This window comes from Giraffa tippelskirchi, chromosome 10 (assembly GCF_054371585.1).
Source record: "Giraffa tippelskirchi isolate mGirTip1 chromosome 10, T2T-mGirTip1v1.2.pri, whole genome shotgun sequence".
Taxonomy (NCBI): domain Eukaryota; kingdom Metazoa; phylum Chordata; class Mammalia; order Artiodactyla; family Giraffidae; genus Giraffa; species Giraffa tippelskirchi.
The window spans coordinates 109,531,691-109,549,342 of NC_137284.1; the positions used below are offsets into that span (position 1 = coordinate 109,531,691).

General features: G+C 42.7%; 1 protein-coding gene across 2 annotated transcripts in view; it reads left to right on the forward strand.

Moving 5' to 3' along the window:
* PDE1C (phosphodiesterase 1C) overlaps nucleotides 1–17,652 on the forward strand; it is a 594,246-nt gene that overhangs the window by 31,628 nt on the left and 544,966 nt on the right. The gene's annotated exons all lie outside the window — the stretch shown is intronic.

A 17,652-nucleotide genomic window follows, 5' to 3' on the forward strand; every position in this document is an offset into this window, starting at 1 on the left:
ATGGACAGAGGAGCCTGGTGGGCTACAGTCCACAGAATCGGACAAAGAGCTGGACATAACTGAGGTGACTTTAGCATGCACGCCGTGGCTGAGAGCAACTCTCTTGTCTCTGAGGCTGTTTCTGTTTTTCTTCATTACTGAAAGCCTAGATGCCCTCTTTCTTCCTTTGGCCTGTAGCCCAAATGATTGTCTTGGTTGGTGCCCCTGATCTTTCCATCCTTGGCTGAAGGGGTCTCCACCTGGGCTGTCCTAAGCTGTGTCCTCTTGTCTGGACTTGGGCTCTCTGTCCTACCTGCCTGCAGGTCTTGCCCTGTATGGCTGCTGAGTTTCTGGCTGCAGCCCCAACGTCTGACTGGCAGAGGAATGTGCTCCAGTCCCTACCTGAGCACAAAGGAGACCCCCTGAGGCTGGCTGCTTGGACCAGCCTCATAACTGTACTGATACTCTGTGCTAGCTTAGGCCTATGATTGACAGTGGGGACTCGGAGACAATCAGGGCTGATGGTACAGTGGGGAGACCAGCTACAGTGGGGAGTCACCGTCCCTTTTTTGTGTAACTGCAAGTCCTCCAGGGCTGGAGCTGGAGCTGATGGGGTAGGCAAACCAGAGCAGGAACTTCACACTGCGGGCCATGGGGAGCCACTGACATTTTAAGAAGGCCAGTGACATGTCATATTTGCATTTGAGATCAGCATGTCTCCCTGGCTTCTGCTGCGAGGAGCACGGATTGGAGGGGACAGGAAAACTGGTGAGCAGGTTTGATCATCTCTGCACCTGCCTGAGCAGGGAGGTGGCAGAGGGGATGAGGGGGCAGACGTCAAGGAGAATAAATGCGCTCAGTTGGCAGGACTCCCAGCTCGGCTTCAGAACACAATGCTGCTGAAGTAACTTGCACAAACTTGATTTCTTTCAGTCCTCATGCAAACCCCTTACTCTCCCAAATGCACGTGGTTATCAGTGGTGTGACTTTAAATACTGCTTTCCCCTCCCAGAAATATTCTTTCTTTGTAGAGACCAGAGGAGGGGATTCTCTTTCTTTGTGGACTCCTTTGCATCCGAAATTATAGTTGCAGCCTGTGGGCCATGGAGACAAAGCTGAAGAGGGAACTCAAGTTCTGTTTTCAGCTTTTCTTCCTCTATTATTTGGTTTGCTTGAAGAGAGGTAGCAGAGAATAGTGTTGGAAAACACACATTTTGAAACTGGATTGCCTGGATCTGAATCCCAGCGCCTCCATTTACTAGTGACTCTGGACAATTTACTGAAACTCCCTGTGCCTCAATTTCCTCATCTCTAAAATAAGGATGATAATAGTAACCTATATCATAGTGTTGCTGTGAAGATTAAGTGAAATAATACCTGTCAGGTACCTGGACTAAGGCTTGACCACAGCAGGGTTTAATACATCTTACCTATTATTATTGGTGTGTTGGAATGTTTGAAGACCAGAGAGCAAGGATGAAATGCTTCTCAAAGGCAACACAACTACCAAAAGATTCATCAAAATAGTCCTTCCCAACTGGGGTACCAAAGAGGCAGTGATGGGGCCCATAGACTATTTAAAAATAGCTAATAGACAGCACATGTTAATCTAAGGTGAGTATCACAGGCAAACTAAACCTCAGTGCACTGTGGTTACAAAAGTGACATGAACAAAGTGCTTGGAAAACAGGGAGGCATCAACACTGCATTTGATGGGAGGGGCAGGAGCAGGGAAGGAGGTTACCAGGCTCCTGATCTCCTCCCCAGAGACTCAGTCTTGCACACTGTGACCCTTTGGACCACCCAGGGGCAGTTTCCACTTTGCTCAGCTGTTGAATATCCTGGGGTCACTGTCTCATTCTTTTCATTTCATTCTTAGATTGATTGGTGGACAGAAAGGTAGCAGAGAAGACGGCTGCAGTAGGGACAACAGTGATTCTTACCTGGGCCCATGAGTGGGGTCCTACACCAGAGGGATGGCTGCGGGAGGATTTTTGAAGAGGAGAAGTCATCTGTTTTTATGTTTGTACAAAGGGCCATGTGCTTAGGTGTGTGCTCAGTCGCTTCAGTCATGTCCCAACTCTTTGCAGCCCTGTGGATTGTAGCCTGCCAGGCTCCTCTGTCCATAGAAATTTTCAGGCAAGAGTACTGGAATGGGTTGCCATTTCCTACTCCAGGGGATCTTCCTGACCCAGGGATCGAACCTGCGTATTCTGCATTACAGGCAGATTCTTTTGCCACTGAGCCACACATCTCTGGGTGAATTGCATTTCACGTCTCTTCTCTGCAGCCTATGGTCCTGGTCTTCCTTCAACCTCCTCACTCATCTGTGCCATCTGTGTCTTTATGGATCAAGCACATTTGTCCTGTGTGTGCCAAGGTCTGCCTCACTGTCCAGAGTTCGTTAAGAGCAAGGACACGAGTGTCCAGCCACAACCCAGGGCCTAGAGCACTGTGGGGTTCAATAGAGATGAACTGAACTGAATTGAACAACATTTGGTGCAATCTGAACTTTCTGCCGTATCTAGAGAACTCCCCAAACCACAGGTCACCCTGAGGGCTACCTCTGTGGAGGGACTCAGAAAGGGTCCTTGACATTTGATAATGAATTTGAAGTGATCCCGCTGATGAGCCGGTTCATTGTTTTTTTTGATGGTATGACGCCCCCTGGTGGTACTTTGTTAGAACAGCTTCTTCCAGGAGCTGTCATTCACAGCTTGGGTTGTGTGGGAGAAAAGAATGTAGGATCCTTCTTTGTCATACATTTAAGCTTCAACTGGCAGCTCTTGTCATTTATTGTTCTTTAATGTAGGAGTGGCCAGTATGAGTGAGCCCACCTGCATATGCCAGAGCCATTGGGTGGTGCAAATATTGTGTCTCTGTAATAGCTTCAGGGTCACTGGTTTAAGATACATCCTTTGCTGGTCTGCTAAGGAGTCCTGATAGCCTAGATAAGAAAATGAAGCTGGACCTATTGTCTCTAGAAGATCACTGTTAAAATGCACACTGGCATTTTGGGTTAAGCAGCAAAGAGAAGTCTTCACATGGGTTAAGAGTAAGGTAGCATTTGTTGTTTAGTCGATAAATTGTATCTGACTGTTTTGCAACCCCATGGATTGTATGTAGCTTGCCAGGCTTCTCTGTCCATGGGATTTCCCAGGCAAGAATACTGGAGTGTGTTGCCATTTCCTATTCCAGGGGATCTTCCCGATCCACGGATCCAACCCGCATCTCCTGCATTAGCAGGCGGATTCTTTATCACTGAGCCACTGAGAAGCCCAAAAAGTAACACTTATGGAACATCTATCATGTGCCAGGTATTGCTGTAGGCCCTTTCACATACCTTCTCATTTTAAGCTATAGCAGTCACCCATTCTGATGTTTATGGGATAAAATTGATTTCAGACCTAGCCCCATTTCTCCCATAAAGTCATGTGTGCTGTGCTGTGCTTAGTTGCTCAGTCGTGTCTGACTGTTTGTGACCCCGAGGACTGTAGCCTGCCAGGCTCCTCTGTCCATGGGGATTCCCCAGGCAAGAATACTGGAGTGGGCTGCCATGCCTTCCCCCAGGGGATCTTCCCAACTCAGGGATTGAACCCAGGTCTTCCGCATTGCAGGCAGATTCTTTAGAGTCTGGGCCACCAGGGAAACCCAAGAATACTGGAGTGGGTAGTCTACCCCTTCTCCAGGGGATCTTCCCGAACCAGGAATCGAATCGGGGTCTCCTGCATTGCAGGCAGATTCTTTACCAGCTGAGCTACCACATTTAGTTCTCTGGTTTTCCACAGCATCCTGATGGCTCAGTCAGTAAAGAATGCACCATCAATTCAGGAGACAGGAGACAAGGGTTCAATCCTTGTTTCAGGAAGATCCCCTGGAGAAGGAAATGGCTACCCACTCAAATATTCTTGCCTGGGAAATCCCATGGACAGAGGAGCCTGGCAGGCTGCATACAGTCCATGGGGTCACAAAGAGTCAGACATGACTAAGCGACTAAGCATGCACTCATGCAAACGCAGTTGCCACACTTAATACTCTACTCTCATGAGCATGGTGGCTCAGATGCCCTGATAAGATGTAACTGTCTTGAGTTGGACAAAGTTAAGGATGTTTCTTCTGTGTGGGCAAGTGTATATTTTTCTCTTGTTGTTTAATGAATTACCATAAACATGGCTATTGAACACAAGATTCATTTATTATCTCCCAGTTTCAGAGGGTCGGGAGGTTAGTATAGTTAAGCTGTGTCCTCTGCTGAAGCTCTTGTTGGGCTGCAGTTAGGGTATTGCCTGGACTGCATTCTCATTTGGAGAAGAATCTGCCTCTAAGCTCCTCCAGGTTATCAACTGAATTCATTTCCTTCCCTGGTTCGATTCCTGGGTCGGGAAGATCCACTGGAGAAGGGATAGGCTACCCACTCCAGTATTCTTGGGCTTCTCTTGTGGCTCAGTTGGTAAAGAATTTGCCTGCAGTTCGGGAGATCTGGGTTTGATCCTTGGGTTGGGAAGATCTCCTGGAGAAGGGAAAGGCCACCCACTCCAGTATCCTGGCCTGGTCACAAAGATTCGGACACGACTGAGTGACTTTCACTCACTTCCTTACAGCCCTATAACTGAGGGCTCCAACTTTTTACTGACTTTCAGCTGCAGGCTGCCTTCAGATCTTAGAAGCCACCCATAACTCCCTGCCATGTGGGTTTCCTCAACATGGGGGCTTACTTCATTAAGCCAGCAAGGAGAATTTCTGACCTCAGGGAGGGCTCTCACCTGATTAAGTCAGTCCCACTCTCGATGATCTCCCTTTTGATGAACTAAAAATCAACTGATTTTAAACCTTAAGTTTATCTGCAACATTTCTTTTTCTTTGCCCTATTCTGTTGTTGTTGTTCAGTTGCTAATTTGAGTCTGACTCTGCGACCCCATGGACAGCAGCACGCCAGGCTCCTCTGTCCTCTACTATCTCCCAGAGTTTGCTCAAATTCACGCCCATTGAGTTAGTGATGCCATCCAATCATCATCTCACCCTCTGTCATCCCCTTCTTCTCTTGCCCTCAATCTTTCCCAGCATCAGGGTCTTTTCTAATGAGTTAGTTCTTCGCATCAGTTGGCCAAATTATTGGAGCTTCAGCGTCAGTCCTTCCAATGAACATTCAGGGTTGATTTCCTTTAGGATTGACTGGTTTGATTTCCTTGTGGTCTAAAGGGACTCTCAAGAGTGTTCGCCAGCATCACAATTTGAAAGCATCAATTTTTCGGTGTTCAGCCTTCTTTATGGTCCAAATCTCACATCCATACATGACTACTGGAAAAACCATAGCTTTGACTTATACGGACCTTTGTCAGCCAAGTGATGTCTCTGCTTTCGAATACGCTGTCTGGGTTTGTCATGGCCTTCCTTCTCAGGAGCAAGCATCTCTTAATTTCATGGCTGCATATTCTGTTGGCTAGAAGCAAATCACAGATCCTGCCCACTCTGATGGGAAAGTGATTATGCAGGGAATGACCATAGTAGGTAGGAATTCATGGGGGCCATCTTAGGATTCTGTCTAGCACAATAAGATTGTTCTTGATTCTTTCTTATTCCAGAATCACAGAAAATGCAGGTTCCATAAAGACAGACTGGCCAACAGAGTTCTACTCTTTCTTGATTCCTTAAAAAAATTCAGTACCATGTACTACCCAGGTATTGGCAGTACTGTCCCATCTCTTTGCAGATGATGGTGGTGGTGCGGGGTGGATCTTCAGTTGCCCAGGTGTTCTCAGCATTGGGAGTAATCGTGTTTCCTTGGCTTTAGACTGAGGGGTCCCTATACTGTGCAGCTGCATCTGCGGGCCTGGCCATGCTGCCTTATGAGATGTGTGGATCAGTTGTGGGAAATAGGAGTGAGGACTTCAGATTCTTTTTTAAGCAACGTTATTGACATACAATTTGAATACCTTAAAATTTACCCATTGTAAGTGTACAGCTCAGTGAGTCTTAGTCTTTAAATACATTTAAACCAGCTCCACAATCCCATTTTAGAGTTCTTCCATTAACCCAAACGTTCCCTTGGGCCTCTCACACTCAATCTCTGCTCCCATCCTCCAGCCTCAGATAAACACAGATCTGCTGTCTGAATCTATAGTTTTACCATTTTATTCCCTAGAACTATTATATAAATAGAATCATGTAATCTGTGGTCTTTGGTGTCTGCTTGTTTTTATCAAGCAGAATGGTTGTGAGGTTCATGCCTGTTGTTGCATAGATCATTACGTCATTCCTCTTTATTACAGCTTCTTTATTTGTACCTCTAGTGCAAAATGCAAATGCCTGGCTCTTTGTTCAAAAAGCAGGGAAAAGGGCCATCAACAGTATCAAAGCATAAAGCTTTTCCTTTTTACATTTCTACTAGCAATGTCTGAGGGTTTCTTCATATCCTCTCCAACACTTATTATCTGTGTTTTTGATTATAGCTTTTCTGCTGGAGGATTTGTGATGGTTTCTCATCATGCTTTTGATTTGCATTTTCACAATGACCAATAATACTGAACATCTTTTCATGTGTTTACTTGTTATCCATATATTTTCTTTGGTGAAGTATCTGTTTAAATCTTTTGCCCATTTGTTTTAAAATTGAGTTGTTTGTCCTTATTATTGAATTGTAAGACTTAAAAAAATGTTCTGGATACAAGTTGATCTAGTTATATGATTTGTAAATATTTTCTCCTGGACGGTGACTTATCTTTTCATTTTTTAATGCCGTCTTTTGAGTAGCAAACATTTTAAATTTTAATGAAGCCCATTGAATCAAAAGCTCATTGGTTTTGTGGTCCATACTTTTTTGTGACATCTGATTCTTTTTATTACTCTCTTTAGGGGAGAAATTGGGGTCGTGGTGAAAGACAATCACCAATTTTTTACTTGTTTTCGGGGAATTGAGGGACTGATTAATCTTGATTGTATTATAGAAATATACAGAGAAAATGAACGTGGTTTTTAGATGAACAGAACTTTGCAGCCTTTCCCTGGCCTCCTCCTCATTGAAGACATGCAGTGCGACGTGCTTGTGGGAGAGGCTCGGAGAGAGGCTTAGAGAATACGGAGAAGAGTCATAGCCTGAAAGTGTCACTCTCCACATGGAGAGAAAAAACATCATAAGAAAATTTTAGCGGTTGTGGAATCCTCTGACTCTGTATGAGGTTTTTCTCAGATGATCTGACCTTGTGATTATGCTAGAAGGGGAATGGTTTGAAGCTGGAGCTCTAGGTTTTTTTTCCCCCCCAAAATCTAAGCACCACTTGAAATTAACGATTAGTGGCCATCTCAGTTTTAGCTAAAACTGCAGACATGATAATAGGTGCGATGCTCATAGTATAAATGGTAAAGAGACATCTTATTACTCAGGAAAATTTTATATTATTAATATCTTTCAGTTAGTTAAATGGAGAAAGCAATGGCACCCCACTCCGGTACTCTTGCCTGGAAAATCCCATGGATGGAGGAGCCTGGTGGGCTGCAGTCCATGGAGTCGCTAAGAGTCGGACACAACTGAGCGACTTCACTTTCACTTTTCACTTTCATGCATTGGAGAAGGAAATGGCAACCCACTCCAGTGTTCTTGCCTAGAGAATCCCAGGGACAGCGGAGCCCGGTGGGCTGACGTCTACGGGGTCGCACAGAGTCGGACACGACTGAAGCGACTTAGCAGCAGCAGCAGCAGCAGTTAGTTAAAAGATATTTATTTAACATCCATTATATGCCAGTCTCTGTTCTAGGCGCCATGGATACTTAAAAAGGGCAAAGCAAACAAAAATCCTTGCTCTTGTGGAGCTTACATTCCAGGAAGGGGAGACAGACAATACATAAAAAGTGAAGAAAATAACACCGTAAGATAGAAGTGACAGATGTCATGGGAAAAAATAGCGGGGGTTGGGGTTGAAAGATACTGAAGATGTTTCATATCATAGAGGGTGGTCAGGGGAGAACTCAGTGAAGGGGGGCTATTTGAGGTAAGGAAGTAATCTCCGGGGAAAGAGCAAAAAAGGAAGAGCCTCCAACTAGTGCTCAAGTTTCAAGACAATGGTTGGCCTAGGATATTCAAGGACCGGTGTGGAGGTCAGGGTAGGAAGAACAGGGAAGAGGGAAGCAGGACACAAGCCAGAGAGGAAATGGAGCCAGATGCTATCGGCCTCAAAATCCATAAAGACTTGAGCTCTCACAGAGAGTGAACTAGAACACATTTTGTGCAACTATAACATCCAAGTTTCTGTTCTATTCAGGTGTTTAACAGTTATATTTTCCTCCAATGAATCCCTGAACAAGGCAAGTAATTCAGTGTGTGATTGAATAGTAGTTAACTTTTAAAAATGGCAAATGATGCTGTGTGGATAATAAAAGATAACAAATGGATCTAAAATGTTACTACAGCTGCCAAAAAGATGAAAATACCGGTCTATGTACAACTGAATACAATTTAAATATAAAAATGCATCTGGTTTTTTGAAATAGGTTTTAAATGGATTAATTAAAAATAGAGACTGGGTAATGACAAGGATAATTTTTTATGAAGCAGGCTATAAATGGAGAACTACAATATGACAGTGAAGGTGTAGATTTAAAAAGTGACTCACCAGAAAATGCGATTATTAGGTACAAGTAAGAAGCACACTTTCCTGGAGGAGGGCACGGCAACCCACTCCAGTATTCTTGCCTGGAGAATCCCATGGACAGAGGAGCCTGGTGGGTTACAGTCCATGAGGTCACAAATGGTCAGACACAACTAAAGTGACTTAGCATGCACACTTAAAGATATTTTTACATATACCCAAGTAATATGGAATAATATGGACAGTGATTCAATCAGAATATCTCCGTGTGCACTGGAGGCACAACATGAACACACTAACTCCATCAGGAATGGGCTGGGCCATCGCTGGTGGTTTGTGAGCCCAGCTCACCATCTATGAGGAAGTAAGTCTTGCAGCCATCTCTACAAGTCGAATGGCAATGTGACTCAGAAAAAGGTGTGGGCTGTGTAGCTTAAAACTCAAACCAACATCAATCATTTAAACCAGAAGGTTCTTGAGGCTGAAACTGGACTTGAAAATGTAAAAAAAGTATCCTGCCTCAGAGGGACTGGAGTAGGCCGGAAAGTCAGTCTGATGTTAATCTACCTGTTTCTGCCTTTCCTTGTGTTCATTTTTGCACAGCTTTGTCAGAAACCCATTGTTGGCGCCCTCTGGTGGCAGGTTCAAGCTGCGAACTAAAGACTGGCAAAACCTTGCAGTTAAGGTGGCCTAGCAAGGAGATCCAACCAGTCCATCCTAAAGGAGATCAGTCCTGGGTGTTCATTGGAAGGACTGATGTTGAAGCTGAAACTCCAATACTTTGGCCACCTGATGTGAAGAGCTGACTCATTGGAAAAGACCCTGATGCTGGGAAAGATTGGGGGCGGGAGGAGAAGGGAACGACAGAGGACGAGATGGTTGGATATCATCACCGACTTGATGGACATGGGTTCGGGTAGACTCCGGGAGTTGGTGATGGACAGGGAGGCCTGGTGTGCTGTGGTTCATGGGGTCGCAAGGAGTCAGACACGACTGAGCGACTGAACTGAACTGAACAGTGCTTACTTGATGAGAAGTGCCCGTACCAACTCATTGCTTGTAAAATCTAGCGTTTCCCTTTGTTAGTGATGCACATTCCAGAGTTTAATAGAATTACTTGAACGCTAAGTTGGGCTTACAAATAAATAAGCACGTGTAACATTTCTGCATGATAATAACATACTTTCAGAGTTCTTACTATTCTAAGTGCTTCAAGTTTATTATTTCAGCCACATAATAATTGTATGAGGTACTATTATACTCCCATTTTACAGAAGGGAAAACTGAGGCATAAAGAGGTCTCATCCATAGAGGGTCACATAACTAGCAAGTGGTAGAGCTGAGATTTAAACTCAGAAAGTCTTGTTACAGATTCTGTGCTCTTAACCTTTGCACCATACCATGGCTCATGTGGCAGGGTACACAGTTGGTTTTGTATAATGTCTGATTCTCTAGCACTGTCTTTCATTCTTCAAATACTTTGCTTTTTAAAAGCAAATCAAGGGGAAGTACTTAGATATATTTGTATGCGCACACACGTAATATATATATTGAAGTGAAGTGAAGTGAAAGTCGGTCAGTCATGTTCGACTTTTTGTGACCCCATGGACTATACAGTCCATGGAATTCTCCAGGCCAGAATACTGGAGTGGGTAGCCTTTCCCTTCTCCAAGGGATCTTCCCAGCCCAGGGACAGAACCCAGGTCTCCTGCATTGCAGGCAGAGTCTTTACTAACTGAGTCACAAGGGAAGCCCAATACATATACATTAAGTTACAGATATCATTTAAAGACAGCCATATAAAGAGGAAGAACTATAAATATGAAGGAAGATAAATACATGGCTTTGAACTTTAAAAGTACTTGAAAGTTTTCTTTTCTGGTGATGTATATATTCTTATAACACTTGCTGTCATTTATGAATTCAAGTCATTCTTCAAATTGGGATTGCAATATAGTTTGCCAGTCTTAATCTCTGTTAGTCCAAGCTTCTTGAGAGTAGAACTAGGATATGATTTCTCTTTGAGTACCAGCAGTGGGGACTCCATCAATACTTACTGTTATGATGAGCAATGGAATGGATGAGTGGGTACATGAGCTAAACTTTATTCAAAGTATGGCATAGTCATCATATTGATAGCAAGGGCTCATAGGCTGTTGATGAATTCATCACTTTCCTTGCTGTTTTGTATGTACTAATTCAATCTACAGCAACCATAAGAGGTAGATACTACTATTGCTCATCATTCCATAGGTAAGGAAACTGAAGTACAAAGGTTAAATAAACTGTCCAAGCTGGTAAGTAGCAGAGCTGAGATTCAAACCAGGGAGTTTGGCTCTGGAGTCCATGAGCCCAGCCACCATCTACAAGGCTTGAGCTGGCCTTGGCTGTGATGTGTGTGTTTACAGAGCTGCAAGGGTGCACACTGGGGGCCTTTTTCTGAGCTTAATGCTTATAATGGAGAAAACATTAGGCATGGATGCCTTTCAGCTCTGGGAAACTCAGACTTCACACGCTTCCCCCTACGCCACAACTAAACTCACTGTGCCCTTCCCCCAATCCCTAAACTCCTGTTTTCTGCTCCCTATCTTAGCAAGGGGCAACAACAGTCTCGTGTCTGGGCTTCCTTTCTCCAGGGTTGTTCCTGTCCCATCCATCCTCCACATAGTACTCTAGAGTGATTTTAAAAAATAGACTTAATTTTCTTTCTAGCAGTCTTAGGTTCACAGCAAAATTGAACCTAAAGTACAGAGAGTTCCCCTTGCTCTCCCACACAGCCAGCCTCCTACACGCTCAACATTCAGCCCCATAGGAGTGCAAGTGTTACAACTGATGAACCTATGTTGACACATTATTGCCGAAGTCCATAGTTCACCCGTAGGGTTCACTCTTGTTGTATATTCTGTGGGTTTGGACAAATCTATAATGACATGTGTTCACCATCACAGCAGCACACAAAGTCATTTCACTGCCTGAAATAGCTCCTGTGCTCTGCCTGTTCATTCCTTTTTCTCCTCTAACCCATGGTAACTACTGATCTTTTCTTTTTATTGTCTCCATAGTTTTGCCTTTTCCAGAATGTCAGTATATTTGGAATCATACAGTATGTAGCTTTTTCAGATTGGTTTCTTTCACTTAGAAATATGCCTTTAAGTTTCCTCCATGCCTTTTCATGGCTTGACTGCTCATTTCTTTTTAGCACGGAATAGTAATTCATTGGACTTCCCTGGTGGCTCAGTTCATAAAGAATCCGCCTGCAATGCAGGAGACCCAAGTCCAGTCCCAGGGTTGGGAAGATCTCCTAGAGAAGAGAATAGTAGCCCAGTCCAGTATTCTTGCCTGGAGAACTCCACGGACAGAGGAGCCTGGCGGGCTACAGTCCCTGGGGTTGCTAAGAGTCGGACACAACTTAGCAATTAAACCACCACCACCAATACTTCATTATCTGATGTATCATAGTTTATTTATTAGAGTGATGTTTCAAAAACACAAATCTGATTGCAGTTCTCTCTACTTAAAATCCTCTAATAGCTTCCCTGTGGATAAAAAATAAACTCATTAGCATGTGATCTAAAGTCTTCATAAAAATAGCTTGCATTCTATTCCATTACCTTCCCCATGGTACTTGGCTCTCCATTCTTAATGAACTTTTTTCTGTTCCTCAAAGTGACATATTCTCACTTACCCCAGGGCCTTTGCACTTGCTTCACATCCTCCCCCTACTCTAGCTCACTGTTGTCTTCCTGTCTTGTTGTTCAGGGTGACTTCAGCATCCTTGTAGGTGGTCCATTCGATATTTAGAAATGCAACTTTTATGGTTATATTTTTAATGTCCATTATACAAATGTCCCACACTTTAGTTAATATGCTGGTATTCAGGTGAAGTAAGTTCATTTTCTAATCACAAATGCGGTCAAAATGTTAGTGGAATTATGTTGAAAAAAATATAGGTCAGGAAAAAAATTTGAAAGACATATTATATATTTAGTTAGCCCCAAATTAAAGATTTTTATTTAGACAGTTGCAGTTGAAGTTATTTTTTCTTAGTAATTATTTATTGTCACTGGAAGTAGTTTAGTTTTACTGAAATAAATTTGATTAAATTATGAAACCAGAATAAATTTACTTTTATGATTTTTATTTTGGAGCTTCTTTTCATTGAGTCATTAATTGGTGGTTCAGTTTATTTTTAGTGTTATTGTGTGTACCTGAAATGGTGTCTGTTCCATGACTTCAAATTTAAGGTTCCAATGCTCTTCTTCCCTGTATGTGTCTGCTTTTCTTTCTGAAATGACAGGGTTGGCATATTTTTAAACATTTTCTGAAAATGTCTATAAAGCAAGTTCAAAAGACCTGAACTTTTGTTCTCCCTCAGCTGTGGAAAAAAATAGAGACTATTAATGTGTTTACTTTAAAATGAGTAGAATTGCAGGATAAACTATCTGCTACGTTTCTGCAGCTGTCTAGCATTTGTTAAGGGCTTAATACATGGCAGGCGCTTTCCTGTAAATTATTTTATTTAATTCTTGCTCCAGTCTCACAATTTATGTAGAATTTCCTCCATTTCATATGAGCCAAAACTGAGTCTAAGAGGTTGAATCATTTGGCCAGGGGCACATAGATAAATGGTGGGCCCCAGAGGATGTGTTTTTTTTTTCATTTCACAGCACAGCTTTTTGATGACCAGGCCAGCCTCTCAGATCATTTGTGGATTCTGTAATGGGCATTTGGTGGCAAGGAGCATGCACCACATGCAGCAGGTGTGATGATAAAATAATCAGACTCATTTTGTGGGTGGTTTTGGGAATCATTCTCATTGTTTTATAGTCACAAACTACATTATGTGCAGTATATATCCTTGTTGGTAGATGGGTGTGTACATGTATATGTGTACAAAAGCCTGCCTTGGAAAGGATGCAACAATGCCTTTGTAAACTTCCAAAATGCAACCAAATCATATAGACAAAACCTAAGTTGGCAGCCAAATGCTGTAATAACAGTACCTCAAGGCTCAGAAAATAAACATTTTAAAGAGGTTTTACAATCTATTAATATTATTTTTTCATCCTCATTCTTTTAAGTTGGTGCTTGGCACTGATTGGCTGTGACCTGGGTTATCCTTGACTATGCTTTTGGTTATTTATTGTAGCTGTATTGCCCCTGCCTGCCATAGGCAAACACTCTCCCAAAAGATGTTTTTAGAGTACATTTTATTGATCTATAGCATAAATAAGTTTTAATGTAGACAAATCACAAGGCACAGGTTAATGATTTTTAATGAAACGGACTCACCCATGTAGCAGACACACATATTAAGAAAAAGAACATTACCAGCATCAGAGAAACCTCCTCATATCCAGTCTTAATCACAATCACCCCCTCTCCTAAGGCTTCTACTCTCCTGACTTTTATCACCAGTTTTGCCAGTTTTTTGAACTTCATGTAAGTTGAACCACAGACAATTTTGCGTTTTTTTTCACTTTTCAATGTTATTTTGTGAGATTCATCCATGCTCTTACATGCAGTGTTGGTTATACACTTTGATTTCTACACAGCATTCTTTTATCTGAATATGTTACAATTAATCCATTCTCCTGTGGATGGACACTTGAGTTTTCCCCAGTTTTTGACTGTTACGAATAGTGCCCCTCAAAACATTATCATATGTATCTTCTGACACAAATACATATATATATATCATTGGATAAATGCATAGGAATGGATGGCTGGGTTATGAGGTATATATATATTCAGCTTTAGTAGATGCTGTCAAACACTTTTTTTTCTAAAGTAGTTGTGTCAATTTAAATTCCCATTCATAATATAGAAGAGAGTTTGCTGCTCTGGATCTTTGCCAACAACTGGTATCATTAGCTTTTTTCATCTTAGCTGTTTGGTGGGTAGGTTCACTATGGTTTTATTCTGTTTCTCTAATACCTAATGCAGTTGAGCACCTTTTCATGTGTTTATTGGCAACTTGGATATCCTTTTATTGTGAAAGGCCTGTTCACATCTCTTGCCCATTTTCTATTGGGTCTTCTATGTTTTTCTTACTGATTGTAGGAATTCCATATGTTTATCTCCCAAATAATGTACCGGCTGGAGGTAGTGTAGAAATCCTGGGATCCTGAAAGGGGAAGAACAGACAGGAGTTTGGGACACCTGGGTAAAACCTCACTTGCTTCTCCTTTCGGCCCCAACATCAGAAAGGTATTTGAGGCAGCAATGCCTTTAGTCCCTGGTGGCTCTGTGTTTCTCCAAGGGACAGCTGGCCCCACCTCTTGCCTATTAATCTGCATTTTTAAGCCCCATCACCTGGGAATCTATACGGTATTCTAAACATACAGTTTCAGATGCTCTTGTCCGGTCCCAAACATGAGTGTCATCTCAGTTTCCTCACCTCTCCTCCCAGCCCTCACCTCTCCAGTCCCACCAAGTCCTGGCAATTCTGTGTCCAAAATATGCATCCAGGGACTTCCCTGGTGGTCCAGTGATTAGGACTCCTCACTGCCACTGCAGGGGCCACGGATTTAATCCCTTTACTGACTATGCCAAAGCCTTTGACTGTGTGGATCACAATATACTGTGTAAAATTCTGAAAGAGATGGGCATACCAGACCACCTGACCTGCCTCTTGAGAAACGTGTTTGCAGGACAGGAAGCAACAGAACTGGACATGGAACAACAGACTGGTTCCAAATAGGAAAAAGAGTACATCAAGGCTGTCTATTGTCACTCTGCTTATTTAACTTATATGCAGAGTACATCATGAGAAATGCTGGGCTGGAGGAAGCACAAGCTGGAATCAAGATTGCCAGGAGAAATATCAATAACCTCAGATATGCAGATGACACCACCCTTATGGCAGAAAGTGAAGAAGAACTAAAGAGCCTCTTGATGAAAGTGAAAGAGGAGAATGGAAAAGTTGGCTTAAAGCTCGACATTCAGAAAACTAAGATCATGGCATCTGATCCCATCACTTCATGGGAAATAGATGGGGAAACAGTAGAAACAGTGGCTGACTTTATTTTTTTGGGCTCCAAAATCACTGCAGATGGTGACTGCAGCCATGAAATTAAAAGACGCTTACTCCTTGGAAGGAAAGTTATGACCAACCTAGACAGCATATTAAAAAGCAGAGATATTGCTTTGTCAACAAAGGTCCGTCTAGTCAAGGCTATGGTTTTTCCAGTAGTCATGTGTGGATGTGAGAATTGAACTATAAAGAAAGCTGAGTGCAGAAGAATTGATGCTTTTGAACTGTGGTGTTGGAGAAGACTCTTGAGAGTCCCTTGGACTGCAAGGAGATCCAACCAGTCCATCCTAAAGGAGATCAGTCCTGAGCGTTCATTGGAAGGACTGATGTTGAAGCTGAAACGCCAATATTTTGGCCACCTGATGCGAAGAGCTGACTCATTTGAAAAGACCCTGATGCTGGGAAAGATTGAAGGCAGGATGAGAAGAGGACTACAGAGGATGAGCTGGTTGGATGGCATCACCAAATCAATGGACATGGGTTTGGGTGGACTCCGGGAGTTGGTGATGGACAGGGAGGCCTGATATGCAGGTGCGAGAGGGGCTGGCAAGCCAGCTCCTGGGAATAATAGGAATTTATCTATCTCGTTTGTATGGAAAGTAGCCTTTCCATATGGCGAAAAGTAGCCATTTACAACTCTCTTCCCTTCTGATACGGAAAGTAACTTTTACAATCCCCTCTCTTGAGAATGATTCTAGCCTCAGGCTTCCTGGATAACTTGTAAGATTTTTTGATCCCTATCTCTGCTGAAAAAGCTATCTTGTAAGACAGTATATATATGCCCACAATATGGTTTTTTTTTTTTATGCCCACAATATGTTGAATAAACACGCTGTTCCATCAGAACTCGGACCCCGTGTCTTTCTTCATCTCTCTCTCTCTGTCCCCTTCAGGCTGCTCAGCCTCTTTCCTTTCTTCTTTCTTTCTTATCATCAACTCTGTACTATCAGGTTCTGGTCCATTAAAGGACCCCAGCACCAGCAGATGTTGACAATTTGATCTCTGGTTCCTCTGCCTTTTCTAAAACCAGCTTGAACATCTGGAAGTTCACGGTTCACGTATTGCTGAAGCCTGGCTTGGAGAATTTTGAGCATGACTTTACTAGCATGTGAGATGAGTGCAATTGTGCAGTATTTTAAGCATTCTTTGGCATTGCCTTTCTTTGGGATTGGGATGAAAATTGACCTCTTTCCAGTCCTGTGGCCACTGCTGAGTTTTCCAAATTTGCTGGCATTTTGAGTTCAGCACTTTCACAGCATCATCTTTGAGGATTTGAAATAGCTCGACTGGAATTCCATCACCTCCACTAGCTTTGTTCGTAGTGATGCTTCCTAAGGCCCACTGGACTTCATATTCCAGGATGTCTGGCCCTAGGTGAGTGATCACACCATTGTGATTATCTGGGTCATGAAGATCTCTTTTGTACAGTTCTTCTGTGTATTCTTGCCACCTCTTCTTAATATCTTCTGCTTCTGTTAGGTCCATACCATTTCTGTCCTTTACTGAGCCCCTCTTTGCATGAAATGTTCCCTTGGTATCTCTAATTTTCTTGAAGAGATCTCTAGCCTTTCCCATTCTGTTGTTTTACTCTATTTCTTTTCATTGATTGCTGAGGAAGGTTTTCTTATCTCTCCTTGCTATTCTTTGAAACTCTGCATTCAAATGGGTATATCTTTTCTTTTCTCCTTTGCTTTTTGCTTCCTGTCTTTTCACAGCTATTTGTAAGACCTCCTCAGATAGCCATTTTGCTTTTTTGCATTTCTTTTCCATGGGGATTGTCTTGATCCCTGTCTCCTGTACAATGTCACGAACCTCCGTCCATAGTTCATCAGGCCCTCTGTCTATCAGATCTAGTCCCTTAAATCTATTTCTCACTTCTACTGTATAATCATAAGGGATTTGATTTAGGTCATATCTGAATGGTCTAGTGGTTTTCCCTACTTTCTTCAATTTAAGTCTGAATTTGGCAATAAGGAGTTCATGATCTGAGCCACAGTCAGCTCCCAGTCTCGTTTTTGCTCTTGTTATAGAGCTTCTCCATCTTTGGCTGCAAAG